The following is a 13,867-nucleotide window of genomic DNA, read 5'->3' as shown; positions in this document are numbered from 1 at the left end:
TTGCATGTAATACACTAGGAAAGAATTGCTGTTACTAGAATTACTGCGTTATGAGCTTGTGGTGAACACGTATACCCTAGTTAATTTTCTCATCTTGATAACAACCGAAATTGACTTTTGTTTATTGATTACTTACTGAATTCTTACAATTTGTTTCACAAATCTCCCCCCTTTAATTATTTGTTTCTGGAAGTACTTTGGCTAATGAAATATAATTGTTGGTTAAAGTAAAGTCTAAACCATTTTCCTCGTGGGATCGACCCCAACCTATAAGTTGGGTTCTTTACTTGATAACGATCGCTTATGCTTATTTAGGGAGGTGTAATTTGAGCTTATAAACCACTCTATCCTTGGAGGAATAGCAATCCAAACTCTTCAATCTAGCTATAAGCAATCACTTGTCGGATCCTACACTTGTAGTAAAAATAGGAATATATGGGTTAGCACACAAAAATGTACTAAGTATGATGACCAGGCAAAAACATGCTTTAAGAAGGGACATTTTGGTTGGGAACCATGCATTATGCAACTTTTTGGAAATATCATATGCAATAGTATAAGAGACATACTATACACGTATAATCATCATTCAAGTCATGATACCACATTTAGACAATATCATCATGTAAACCATTACCTTTACCATAGACCTTCACTTCAAGTAACCCTCATGCTATACCTTGTGCAATGTATGGATAGCGTCCCATACCACCATCCACACCAAGGCACCACATTAAGGTCGCCAAAAGTGAACTTACCATCCATTCCTTTTCACCTTTACAACATATCCATATAAAAGAGACATAACATTTCATAAGGCATGACAAGGGAAAATAACTCATAGTATAACCCAAGTATGGCATGCAAATCACATTAAGCATTTAAGAGTCAACATTCTTCAATTGCTTCATTTAGAGGATTTTCATACATTAGTCATTAAGACTTAGAGAACTCACTATGATCATATCAAAGCCTACTAGTGCAATGCATAGATGACATCCCATACTACCACCTACACTTCATAGAACCTCTAAAGAAACCATAATGCATATCTCACATGATGGGAATAAGCATTTAACCGCCATAGACCATGCAAGCTAGACATGAAATCCGGTGTCATATAACCCCACACCGTAAAGAGGTGTTCCACTTGCCTAAGGTAGAACGGTAACATTAGCTCAGATGAATCCTTATCTTGGATGAAATCCACTGGCTAATATCCTATGTGGGCACATAGTTATGGGATAGGAAGATGTTCCTTGGAACTCTAACCTAACATTGGGAGAGTTTCCATCTAACCATATCCGCTCAGTACTTAGCCTACATTCCTATAGATTAATCCATTCACATTACATTAGTATACTAGGGAGGAATGCCATAAGCCTATCGACCCATGATATATCATTACCAAGGAAGTAATGTTATAAGCCTATCGATCCATGGTACATTCAAGGATAGATCTATGGTCCTCATGAAAAGAATGCCACTAGCCTATCGATGCATGGCCCCTCATTTCATTCTTATACTCATGAAAGGAATGTTACTAGCCTATCGATTCATGGTACATTGACTCATTAAGAAAGGAATGCCACTAGCCTATCGATTCTAGAGTCTTCATTACATTAGATCATTTATGAAAAGAATGCCTAAAGCCTATCAATTCATAGCCATCAAGTCAAGACACATTCATCACTCATATATGAAATGACATAGCCTATCGATTCATATTCATCAAGTCAAGACACAGTCATCACTCAAGAAAGGATGCCTAAGCCTACCAATCCAAGATATACCATATATAGAAGACAACACTTCACATTACATCATCATCATACATGAGTGTCAAATTGAGAATTAGCCTTTCAATAACAACACAATTACCCTCAATACATGATCACCTCAACCTCATTGAATTCACATTCATATACTTAGTAAGTAAACACCTCCACCTTTCAAGTGGATCAACATCTCTAGCACAATTCTACTTCAACATGTACTTTAGTCAAAACTTGCCTTCAAGGCCATAAAACTCAAATCATCAACACACCAACAATTTACCATAATTAAGGCATAGATAATGATACAATTCAATATCCCAAAGCAATTTAGACATATTTCAATCATAAGCCTTCATAATCAACAAACCCACTCCATAAAGGCACAAATTAGGAATTGAGAGCAATCATGGATTCATGGAATATTTTCATCATATATCTCCAATTAAAAATCAATGCAATCAATATATGACATTAGAAACCATTTGAAATCGTTTGGATAAAGAACCCATGAGATTGAGTAAAACCCTTGGTTTTTCATGAACTTTGAAAACTTCTTCGAAATTGACTCTAAGGTGAAAACTAACCCTAGATGAAGGATCACCATACCTTTACTAAGATTCCCCAAGAAATTTGATGAAGAAAATGCTTTGAATCCAAACCCTAGCTTTCACTTCTTCTTCTTCCTTGAGTTAGAGAGAAATATTGAGAGAGGAAGAACTTTGGGGTTTTGATTTGGGTGTTTTGAATAAAGCAGTAAATAAAGTGTTTTAAGACTTGAAACTATTTATATTTATGATATAAACCATTTAAAATCAACCCCACATAATAAAACATTAAAACAAAATTACTTAAAAACCCTCACTTGGGCAGCCCCGCCAGGGACCAAGTCCACTTCTATGGACCGTAAAAGGGGACCACGGCCCGTGGTGGTGCCCGTGGTCCTCTAGGAAGTAGCTTCATTTACCTTGCTAAACCTCCACATGCCCAAGTCATATTCACGGCCACTTCTACGGACCGTGGTCATGGCCACTTGCCGTGAAGTGGCCCGTGGTCTTGAGGCAGTGGCTTGGCCAAGTCGCCTTGCTTGCCTTGCCACCAAGTGACCTTCACGGCACTTCTATGGACCGTGGTCAAGTCCACTAACCGTGAAGTGGTTTGTGGACTTGGGACAGTGCTTGGCCAAGGTTGGGAAGCCTTGGCCTTTGGCTTAGGCCTTGTCCCCTTGGCTTGACACTTTCCCTTCCAACCTTTAACCAACATTAAAAAGGGTCTTTCCACTACGGAGTCTATCACGTACCTTGACGTTGACTCACTAAACTCCATCTAACAAGGCTAGGGAGAGCATAACACAACATGAAACCTCATTACAAACCCAACATAAAGTCCATAGGCTCTAGTTTAACTTATTCGTGTTTAGGGTCGCTACACTAAGTTTTAGACAATTGGAGGGTGAGTCAATCCATGAGTTGTGGATGAGATTTAAGTCACTATTGCTGCAATGCCCAACTCATGGAATTCCAGATAAGATGCTTTTGTAATGCTTCTCCAGGAGTCTTGTTCCCAAAAATAGAATAGAGTTTGATCAACTCTTTTTGGGTTGTTTGATACAACAACCCTATGAAACATCATCCCATCTCCTTGATTGCGTGGCTAGGATCAGCAAGGAAACAGAAAACGACCAAGACTTGGACACATTGTTGGGTTAGCTGGACCTCTTAGCCAAAAAGGTCACGGAGCTGGAAATAATGTACCAAAGAAAATATAGGTACATCCCTCCTCAAGAGCATCAAAGGACAAAGAAGAAAGAGGGTGGCAAATAGAAAAGGTACTTTTACTCATTCATCGCAAAGTCGAAGAACACGACCGAGTGTTGAAAGAGATAAGAGAGTAAGTATCAATCCTAAATCAGACGACAACCTCTCACTCCATGTTCATTCAGCTACAGGAGTCCCAAATGGGTCAAGTGTTTTCTTGTCTCTACACCTCAAATGAAGATTGAGAGGGGAATTGCTTCGTGCCACGACGTTAACTAAGGCGCTCCTTGTAATGAACCCAAGTTTTTACTGCTTTTATTTTGTTTTAGAAATAATGGTGTGTTGATTGTGCAGGTTAAAGTGTGGAATGTGTTTGAAAAGTACAGATTGGTGAGTTAAGTGTCCAGTCGGTGACTCGCTGAAGAGGTCAACGAGCCCAACTTGGACCGCCGTTGGACTCTAAGAATTCTAAGGTTGGAGTTTACAAAACTCGATCAGCCCAGGAGCAGATTGGCGAATCGTCGATGATTTTGTCCGCCATTTGGACCCCTAGTTTAACTGGAGGTCTGTAAAACTTGGCGAGGTAAGTAACCACTCGGCGTATCACCAAGTGGGTCGGCGAGCTAAACTTATATCGCCGAATGGGTGAGAACTGGACGGTTTTAAAGTTCAAAAGTTCAAAATCTTTCACTTTCCCTCACTTTTCAACTTGTCAAACTAACACCCGCACTATATTTTCCTATAATCTTGTGTTTTTATAGCGTATTAGTCGTTGATTGTGTGTTTGGAGTTGGATATCATTGCCGCCTATCTTTACAATTTATTTATTTTTCTTTTAAGGTTGGTTTTCCGAATCCCGAATTCTTATTTTGCGATTTTTACTCAATTGCAATTGATTTATCTTAGTGTTGTGTGTTGGGCCTCTCTGAATCGGAATTGTATGTTTGTGTGCCTGTTTGAATTTGAATATCATGCCTTTGTTGCCTATATTGTTGAATTCCCAAAATTTTGTTCTTTAAAATTGATCAATCTTGTTGGATTGTGTTGTGTTGTTGTTGGGTCTAGTCGGGTTAAGTCTAAGTAACCCACATTTTTGCCAAATGGTGTAATTTGCCCAATGATGGAGCGGTTGAAGTCATTCTTAAGGGCAAAAGTCATCAAATGGCCAAATTTGGCCAAATCGGGAGAAGTCTGAGTATCCCGGGGAGATGGGTGTAATGGGTCCAAGTTTAATTGAATGAGTGCATGTTTTGATTTTGTTTTCAGGGGGCTGCGGGGTCGAATTTTGTAAGTTGGGTTGAAAGTAGGCACGTTGGGTCATTTGGCGAGCTGAATCGAGCTCGCCGAACCACTCGACGGTTCACCGAATCATCCTAGATCGCCTGTAATTTCATGCTAAATTAGAAGTTGGGTTCTGTAACTTTATGCAACAAGCCTGAGTTCACCTAGTGCACTCGGCGACTCGCCGAAAGTCCTTGATCACCCTTTTTGCGCCCCTAACCCCTAAAATCCATTGTAACTTTCGCTGGGCTAGTCCTCGCTCACCGAATGTTGTCGGAAATTCTCCGAAAGGCCCATCCCATCGCCTACATGCCATTTTTCTGAGAAACTTTTGAGTCAATCCTTTCTGCAAGCCCGATCTGGCTCGCCAAAGTGATTTGGCGACTCACCGACCGGATCGGCGAGACTGTCTACAATCATTTTTTTGTGCATTTGTTTGAACTGTTCCTAATTCTTTTTTATGTTTTTGTGGATATGGCTAGAACCAACCTAGACATGCCGCCCCATAAAAGAGTACAGGGCATTGTTCTAAATTGAGGAGCCAACCCTCTTAAAAAGGGAAAAACAAAGCCTCCTAAGGGAGGCAAGAGGCCAGCATCTGAGGTTCCAGAGCACAAATCCAGTATAGAGGGAGAGGCCTTTAACTCCCGAGTTGTATTATCTGAGCCGGAGGATCACCAACCATTACAGTCCCGGAGAGCGGAGATCCGTGCTAGATTTCGTCCTGACCCAGCTAGAACCCCAACAGCCTCTTCTCCAGCAAAGACGGTGCCAGCTAAGGCACCTCATGTGGCTCCGGTACCACCAGTTATCCCTCCTCCTAGGCTACTCAACAAATTAAAACCCGATGGTTACGGACTATTCTTGAGGAGAGCTACTATCCATGGAGGGCCTTGAGGGCAGATACTCTGCAGTGAGGGACACCCTCCATTTTCACCTTTTTTAGTAGTTCACCAGGCCCTAAGACCCCTACATTCCGACATGGGTCAGGGAATTTTATACAACATACAGAGAGTTGGTTCCCAAGGAGAAAAAGAAGGCCAGCGCCTTCATACTGGTAAAGTCAGTCATGATTCGGGGGAAGGAAGTCAAGTGCAGTAGTGTGTACATAAATATTGTACTCAACAGGGATCTAGGTGCTACACTTGCTTATGAGGGCCTGCCTATTACTCAGTCCATAGATGATTTAAAGGGTTGGTTGGCACCTTTGATTTCTGATACCACCCCGAGGTGGATCGAGGCAGAAGGCCCCACTGAGAAGAAAGACTTGAATATTGTTGCTCGGTTCTGGTACGGATTCATCAGTAGCACCATCATGCCTTCCCAAAATGAGTCCATCCTCCGGCACCCCAAGGCAGCCTGCCTTGGGTCGATCATATCCAGGAGGAGCATTAACATGGGGCTCCTTATAGAGCAGGAGATGGCCATGAGGGCCAACCAGCACCAGACCTCCCTGTCATTCCCAATGTTGATTATAGAGTTGTGTCGGTGTGCTGGAGTTCCTCGGGATGCGATGAGATATATTGAGGTTAGTCCTTCATCCTCCATTGATATCCGGCGTATAGAGGTCGAGTACACTCGAGAGGAGGCCGATAGGTGGAGAGCAGCTCTGGTTGATACATCTCCGGAGGTGGACATTGACTCTATACCTCCAGAGGCATCTTTGCCTACTCCGGCCTCTGAGCCTTCAGGTACATCTGCTCCCACTTCTTATTCCCAGGCGCCTGGTACTTCTACCTCTTCCCAGTTCACCAAGATTACTCAAGCTATGATCCTGAATATGGGGCACCTTGCCCATTCGACTAATGTGAGGGCTACCAAATGAGAGGCAGTAGTCCCATGGATGATTGAGAGTGCCATCCTTGCTGCACTGACCCCCCCCCCTTCGGACTTCTGTTGATGATTTGACTTCGAGAGTCGCAGCTTGTGAGAGTACACAGGGGGAGTCTTTTGAGGTGATGTCTTTGAAAGTCGAGGTTGTAGATCTGAGGAAGGACATGGACTACATGAAGTCCACAGACTTCACTTCACTATTGGAGGCAGCGGATGATGTAGATGCCTCAACGACTTCTGAGATTCCTCCGGCCACCACAGAGATGTACATAGGGATGATATGGCAGCTGATCAGTCGGAGGTAGAGACCGACAAGAAGCAAATAGATTTGCAAGAAACTGAGGTTTATGATGATTCGGCTGACCTTAAGGATGCGATGTTCAAGACTGCACGCCAGACTTCTTTGAGAGACACCACCATGGGTGGGTCCAATGGAGCTGGTACTTCTGAGGTGACTCTGGGAACTAATGCCCAGGATCAAAGTGCTGCACCGGGCATTGATGCCCCGATAGATAGAGCGACTGTGTAGATAGGATCCCTTTTTACATCCCTCTCTGTCGTTTTTATTGATATATTAGTACTTTATTTCATTTGAGGACAATTGCGTTTTGGTTGTGGCGAGATGAGGTATTTCCATACCTTTCTCTTGTGATTATTGTTTTGTTTATATATTGGGTTTTGTGGTATATATTGTGTTTTGGCACTGTTTATGTGGATGTTTGAACTTGTGGCTCCATATTTTGAATGTAAATAATTTTTGGACCCTTCTGAAAAATTGTGTGCCACCTCTTGATTATGTTTGAATGTGGTTGTTCTTTTTCAAATTTGAGTATCGGTCTTGATCAATACTGATGACTTGAATAGTGCTCTCAATCGAACAAACATGAATGTGCGGCTACGATGAGGCCAAATGAAGTTGCATAGGCAATATGTGAACTCGTTGCATCTCATTATGACTAGCCAATTATCAAATTGAGTCTCTTGTGATGAACATTGAACACTAGCGAAAGTGTGAAGTCTTGTTTGACATTGGTGTCAATGTCTTGTGTGATGAGCTTACTGTGAACCGTGAGTGATGACACATAGAATTTACCCCGTTGGTCCAGTTGACCAAGTGATGTGAGCTCTTGAAATGATCTTAGACAACAATTTTTATAAAGTAAAAAAATTTGACATTATACCTCTTTTGTGGCCTACCTTGTGAGTGTGTGATTTTTGCTTGAACACCTTTCGAGCCCTATCCTTTTCTTGGAAGAAACTTGATGAAATTGTGACCTTTCTTTATCCCTTCACCTATAATCCTCATAAAGTGTGGTTTATTTGAATATCCAACTTATGCCAGAAGCCTAAGTTGGGGGTGTGGTGAAAAGAGAAGGTAAATAAAAAAATGTGAAGAAATTCCCCTCTACCCATGGTTTTGAAAAAGATAGAACCCCTCATATAGAAAAAAAAAGACGAATAAAAGAAAAGAAAAGAAAAGGATTGAAAAAGTTGTGAAATAAAGTTGCAAAAAGAAATGGGGTGTCCAAAGTTTCATGGAAAAGGGATAATGGGGTGATTTTTGAGCATGAATGAAAATGTTGAAGAAAAGGGAAGAAAGTGTTGTTCATACCGCATTTCATGAGAATAGCAGCCACTGAGCCTAAATGATCATACATTTACACTCAGCCCCGTTACAAGCCTTGAAAAGACCTTTTTTATCTTGAGTAAGCTGAAACAACTGTTGATTGGAAAATAAGGGCAAACCTATGGGTGGAGTCATGCATGTGTTCATCTTTGTGAGAGTGAGAGTTGTTTGTGATTCCGGAGCTATAAATAGTCAAACCATTGTGTGTGAATATGGAATCATTCTTTGTGTGAGGGCATTTGATTACCTTTGTTGAGCTTGAAATTTCATTTGAAGCAAGTATTGTGAACTTGAGAACCTTTGATAATGGTGAGTCAATTTGAATTTTTGAGTGCACAATTGATCCTTGCATGAGTAAGTTGAGTCTTTTTGTGTGCATTCATGATTGAGTCTTGTGTAGCACTATTTAAGGCATCCTTTTGAACTGTTGAACTTGAGTTCTACTTGAGGACAAGCAAAAGTTTAAGTGGGGTGTTGATGAGTCCAAGATTTTGGACTCATTGAGGGCTTTTATTTGGATAGATTTTATGTCCTCAAATGCTTGTTTTGTGCCAATAGCTGATGTAAAACCCTTGATTTCTAGGTACTTGGATTGAGGAACAAAGCATGGACACTAATTTGCAAAAAGGAACGAAGCGAGCTGAAAGAGCGAAGAAATGAAGGTCTGGTGATCGCCAAGTCCCTTTTGATAGTCGCCGACTATCCACCATCTCGCCTAAAGTTCCAGTGTGCCAAGCCCTGAAGGATAAAATCAATTTGGCAAGAGAAAGTAGCAGTCGGCGAGTCGCCGAGTGGTTCCACGATGCAGTGTTGGATCGTCCTAAGTTATAGAACTTGAGGATGCTGAAGGCTAAGGCAAGAAGGCGATGGAACTGACCAAAGGGTAGATCGCCAAGCTGATCGTTGAGCCCGACTTACTGCGCCGAATGCCCCTTCGTAGCATATTTTGGGCGACTATAAATATGTTTTTGAACATTAAGTTTAGAGAGCTTTTATCATTATCAAGTATCTTATTTTTTATTTTAGAGTATTCTAAACTAAGAGACAAGTTTTCTTAGCTTTGAAGAATTGAAGATTTCCATTTTTGAGAAATTGAAAGTGGGTCTTTGAGATTCTTCAATTTAGACCTTTGTAAAGACGAAATTAATCTTACTCAGTTGATGGAAACTCAGTTTGGTAACGATTTTTATCTTTTAAAGATGTCTAGCTAAAACCACAATTCTTGGGGTGTGATTATGTGATTATGTGATTATGGGCTTATTTAGCTTATGGGTATTGCTAATTGTTAGTTTAAATGTTGTATAGAAGTGATTTCAATCATTAATTGAGGTTAAATTTAAAGAATTGTAGTTGCAAATGCAGTTCTACCTTGGTGTTTTTGGCTTGCCTGAGACAGGTTTTAAAACCAAGATTATTGATTGATGGTCTGTGGGTATTGGGTTGTCATGGGTTCAGCTTGAGAGAGTGAATACTAAACCTTTTTCCACACATTCAGCTCGAGAGAGTGAATAGACTAAAGCGTAAGTTGTTCTTATTTGCATGTTTGTTGGTGTTCGAGAGAAACCTACTTGATTCGGGGTAAATTGTTCGAGAGAAAGTTTGTCCCCACTAAAGTCTAGCTTATTCACTGATTAACAGCTATTTTCTAACTGTTGCAGTTACCCATTTGTCTATATCAGCCTATAATCGAATCACATCCCAAGAACCAGTCTCATTATTGTTATTTTCGTGTTATTTGATGTTGTTGTAGATGATAGTTAAAACCAAAACCCCCTTGTTATTTGAATTCGTATCACCCCCCTGATTTACATTTTGTTTTTATTCGTAAATGTCTATTCATATGGCTGATTTGAACATATTCATATTTTCATATTGAATCATGTACCACTCCCTATGGGATTCGACCTCAACTCATTTAGTTGGGTTATATACTGTCTAACGATCGTTGACTCTTAGAACTGGATTAAGTGTCTTTGATAGCGTTATTCGATCAGTACCCCACCATGATGGCCCCCAACTGGTGAAGTGTGACAAGCATGGAGAATTTCGTTGGCTTCTTCGTCCGGAACGCATCTCCTGATGATATGGTCTGCACACTTTTTGAATAAATATGGTTCATCCCAAAAGTACTTCTTGACATCGAACAAGAACCTCTTTTGTTGATAGAAGTTCAGTTCTTCCGGCATTAATCCACACACCACGTAATTATAAAAATTAGCATACCAAGGAGATTGTTGGAGAATTACATTGAATACCTGTTCGTCGGGAAAGGCATCATTTATGTTTACCTCTAGCTCGTCATTTTCCTTGCCTTCCAATCTTGATAAGTGGTCAGCCACCTGATTTTCACAACCTCTTCTATCTTTGACTTCGAAGTCAAATTCTTATAAAAATAGCACCCACCGTATCAATCTTGGTTTGGCATCCTTCTTTGCCATCAAATAGCGTAGTGCAGCGTGATCAGTGTGAACAATCACTTTAGTTCCTAGCAAGTAAGCCCGAAATTTCTAAAATGCATATACTACCGCAAGTAATTCTTGTTCTGTAACTGTGTAGTTACGTTGAGCACCGTTTAGAGTTTTGCTTGCATAGTAAATGGGTGAAATTGTTTGTTGCATTTTTGCGCTAACACGACACCTAATGATGTGCCACTTGCATCACACATCACTTCGAGGGTTCTGACCAATCGGGACTAATGATAACCGGAGTGGAGATTAATTTTTCTTTCAAACATTTGAAATCCACCATGCATGCATAATAAAAGTGGAATTTCACTTCTTTCTCCAAGAGTTTGCATAGAGGATGTGCAATTTTTTAGAAGTCTTTGATGAACCTCCGATAAAAGCCAGCACGCCCCAAGAAACTACGAATACCCTTCACTGAAATTGGCAGTGGTAACTTCTCAATCAGTTCAATCTTTGTTTTATCAACCTCCAGCCCTTTTTGCGACACTTTGTGACCAAGAACTATACCGTACCTAACCATGAAGTGATATTTTTCCCAATTTAGGATCAAATTTGTCTCCACACATCTTTGGAGAACTGGTCCCAAGTGTGCTAAACATGTTTCAAACGTGTCACCCACAACTGAGAAATTATCCATGAAGACTTCCATTGAATCCTCCACCATATCAACGAAAATAGATAGCATGCAACGTTGAAACATTGCCGGAGCATTACATAACCCGAACGACATCCGTTTGAAGGCAAAAGTTCCATATGGGCAGGTGAAGGTAGTTTTTTCTTGATCTTCCGGAGCAATGGAGATTTGATTATAACCGAAGTACCCATCCAAAAAGCAATACCATTCTCTCTCTTAAAGTCGATCAAGCATTTGATCCATGAAGGGCATGGGAAAGTGATCTTTGTCAGTCCACGAGTTTAACTTCCTGTAGTCCATGCATACTCGTCATCCGGTCACCGGTCTCATAGACACAAGCTTCCCTTTTTCATTTAGGACTACGGTGATGCCTCCCTTTTTCTGTACACATTGTACCGGACTTACCCATTTGCTATCCGCAATAGGGTAAATCACACCTGCATCCAACCACTTTATTATCTCCTTTTTTACCACCTCTTGCATTGGTGAGTTCAAGCTTTGTTGATGTTTAACACTCGGTTTACAATTGCTATCAAGTTGAATTTTGTGAATGCAAATGCCGGAAGGGATGCCCACTATGTCAGCGATATTCCAACCTATAGCTTTGATATGCCTTCTCAACACTTCAAGGAGCAATTCGACTTGCCATTCAAGCAAATCATCTGCAATGATCACAGGTAAAGTGTTATATTCCCCCAAGAAAGCATATCGGAGATGGGAGGGAAGTACTTTCAACTCCAGATTCGGTGGTTCTTCTGTTGATGGCTTTGCGGGAGGACTTTCTCAATTCTTTAGATCAATGTCCAGCTTCAATGGAGTCTTTGAATATTCCCCCATGCCTGGAAGAGCAGCTACTACCTCTTCGTAGCCTTGAACATCGAACCTATCATAGTTAGCAAGCACTGCTTCAAGTGGTTCACTCATACACATCAAATGGCTCACACTAGCCACCGACTCATCAATAACATCAATAGTAGAGACCACATGAATATAGTTTGGGTGTTTCATTGACTTACAAACATTAAAGGTTACTTCATCTTCGTTCTCTTGGAACTTCAGTTCTCCGCTTTCAACATCCACCAACACTCTCTCAGTTGCCAAGAATGGTCTTCCCAAAATGATGGGAATTTCAGCATCTAATTCACAATCGAGAATGACAAAATCAGCCATGAAGATGAATCGGTCAACCTTTACCAAGATGTCATATAGTATTCCCACAGGATGTTTAATTGATCGGTCTGCCATCAAGAGTCTCATTGTTGTGGATTTTGGTTCGCCCAACCCAAGTTGTTTGTAAATTGCATATGGCATTAGGATTATGCTTGCACCCAGATCACATAGGGCTTTGGCAAATTGAAGTATGCCGATGGTGCAAGGGATGGTGAACGCTCTGGGATCTTCTTTCTTTTTTATCAGCTCCTTCGTCATAATTTCACTGTAACTATGAGAGACTTCGATTGTTTCAAAATCCAGGCTTCTTTTTTTTTGTGACTAACTCCTTCATAAACTTGGTATAACTTGGCATCTCCAACAATGCCTCTACTAGTGGGAGAATAATCGATAATGTTTTGAACACCGATAGGAACTTCTTAAACTTCTCATCCTCGTTCTTCTTCTTGAGGCATTGGGGAAATGGAGGAGATATTTTGGGTAGAGGTTGCACAGCTCTTGGGATTGGATTGTGCTTTTCCACATCTTTTTGTAAGCCTTTGGCAATGCTTTGATGGATATGTATTTCTTCTTATTACATACTTGTGTCTTCTTCATGCACTTGAGCTTCGTCATTTCCCGTCACATCGCCTACAGCTACCTTCCCACTACGAGTAACCATGGCTAGACCCATGTCACCATTTTCCCTCATCATGTTTAGTTCCAATTGTGCTGAAAGTAAACTCAATTGACCTTCAAGAAGCTTGATTGCATCTGCGTGAGAGTTCACTCTATTGTTCAAAGATGAAAAATCGGCTTTCATCCCTTGTAACAAATCATCTGAACCTTCAACTTTGTCAAGGATGCGTGATAGCAAGTCATTCACCCGGTGATTACTTGCACTCCCTTTGGACTACGGACGCTCACTCGATTGAGTATGGTCTTCTTAACGGTCATCCTCTCTTCTCCAAAAATCACTTTGCTCAACCCATTCTTGATGATAGTTCCAACCTTGATTCCCACATCGCTGTAAATAGCATGGGTGGAAACCCTCCTCGTATCTCTTAGGATTCCAACCTTGATTCTCCCCCGGCTTTGAATAACCCGAGGAAGAACCCTTCTCAACTCTAAACACTCCACTTGCTCCATTGGGCTTCCTCGCATTCTCCAACACATGCTCTTATAGTAGCTCCATTTGGGCCAAAATCTTCTTGATGTTCTCATCCCTTTCTCTTACCTTATCAAGTTGTTCTTGAGTCATTCTAAAACAAAAAGGGGAAACTCGATCTTCTGGAGTGTACCAAGCTTGATTTATTTTTTTCATGTCATCAAGAAGAAACGAAGCC

This window comes from Solanum tuberosum, unplaced genomic scaffold (genome assembly GCF_000226075.1).
Source record: "Solanum tuberosum cultivar DM 1-3 516 R44 unplaced genomic scaffold, SolTub_3.0 scf00030, whole genome shotgun sequence".
NCBI lineage: Eukaryota > Viridiplantae > Streptophyta > Magnoliopsida > Solanales > Solanaceae > Solanum > Solanum tuberosum.
This window is presented reverse-complemented; position numbering follows the sequence as displayed.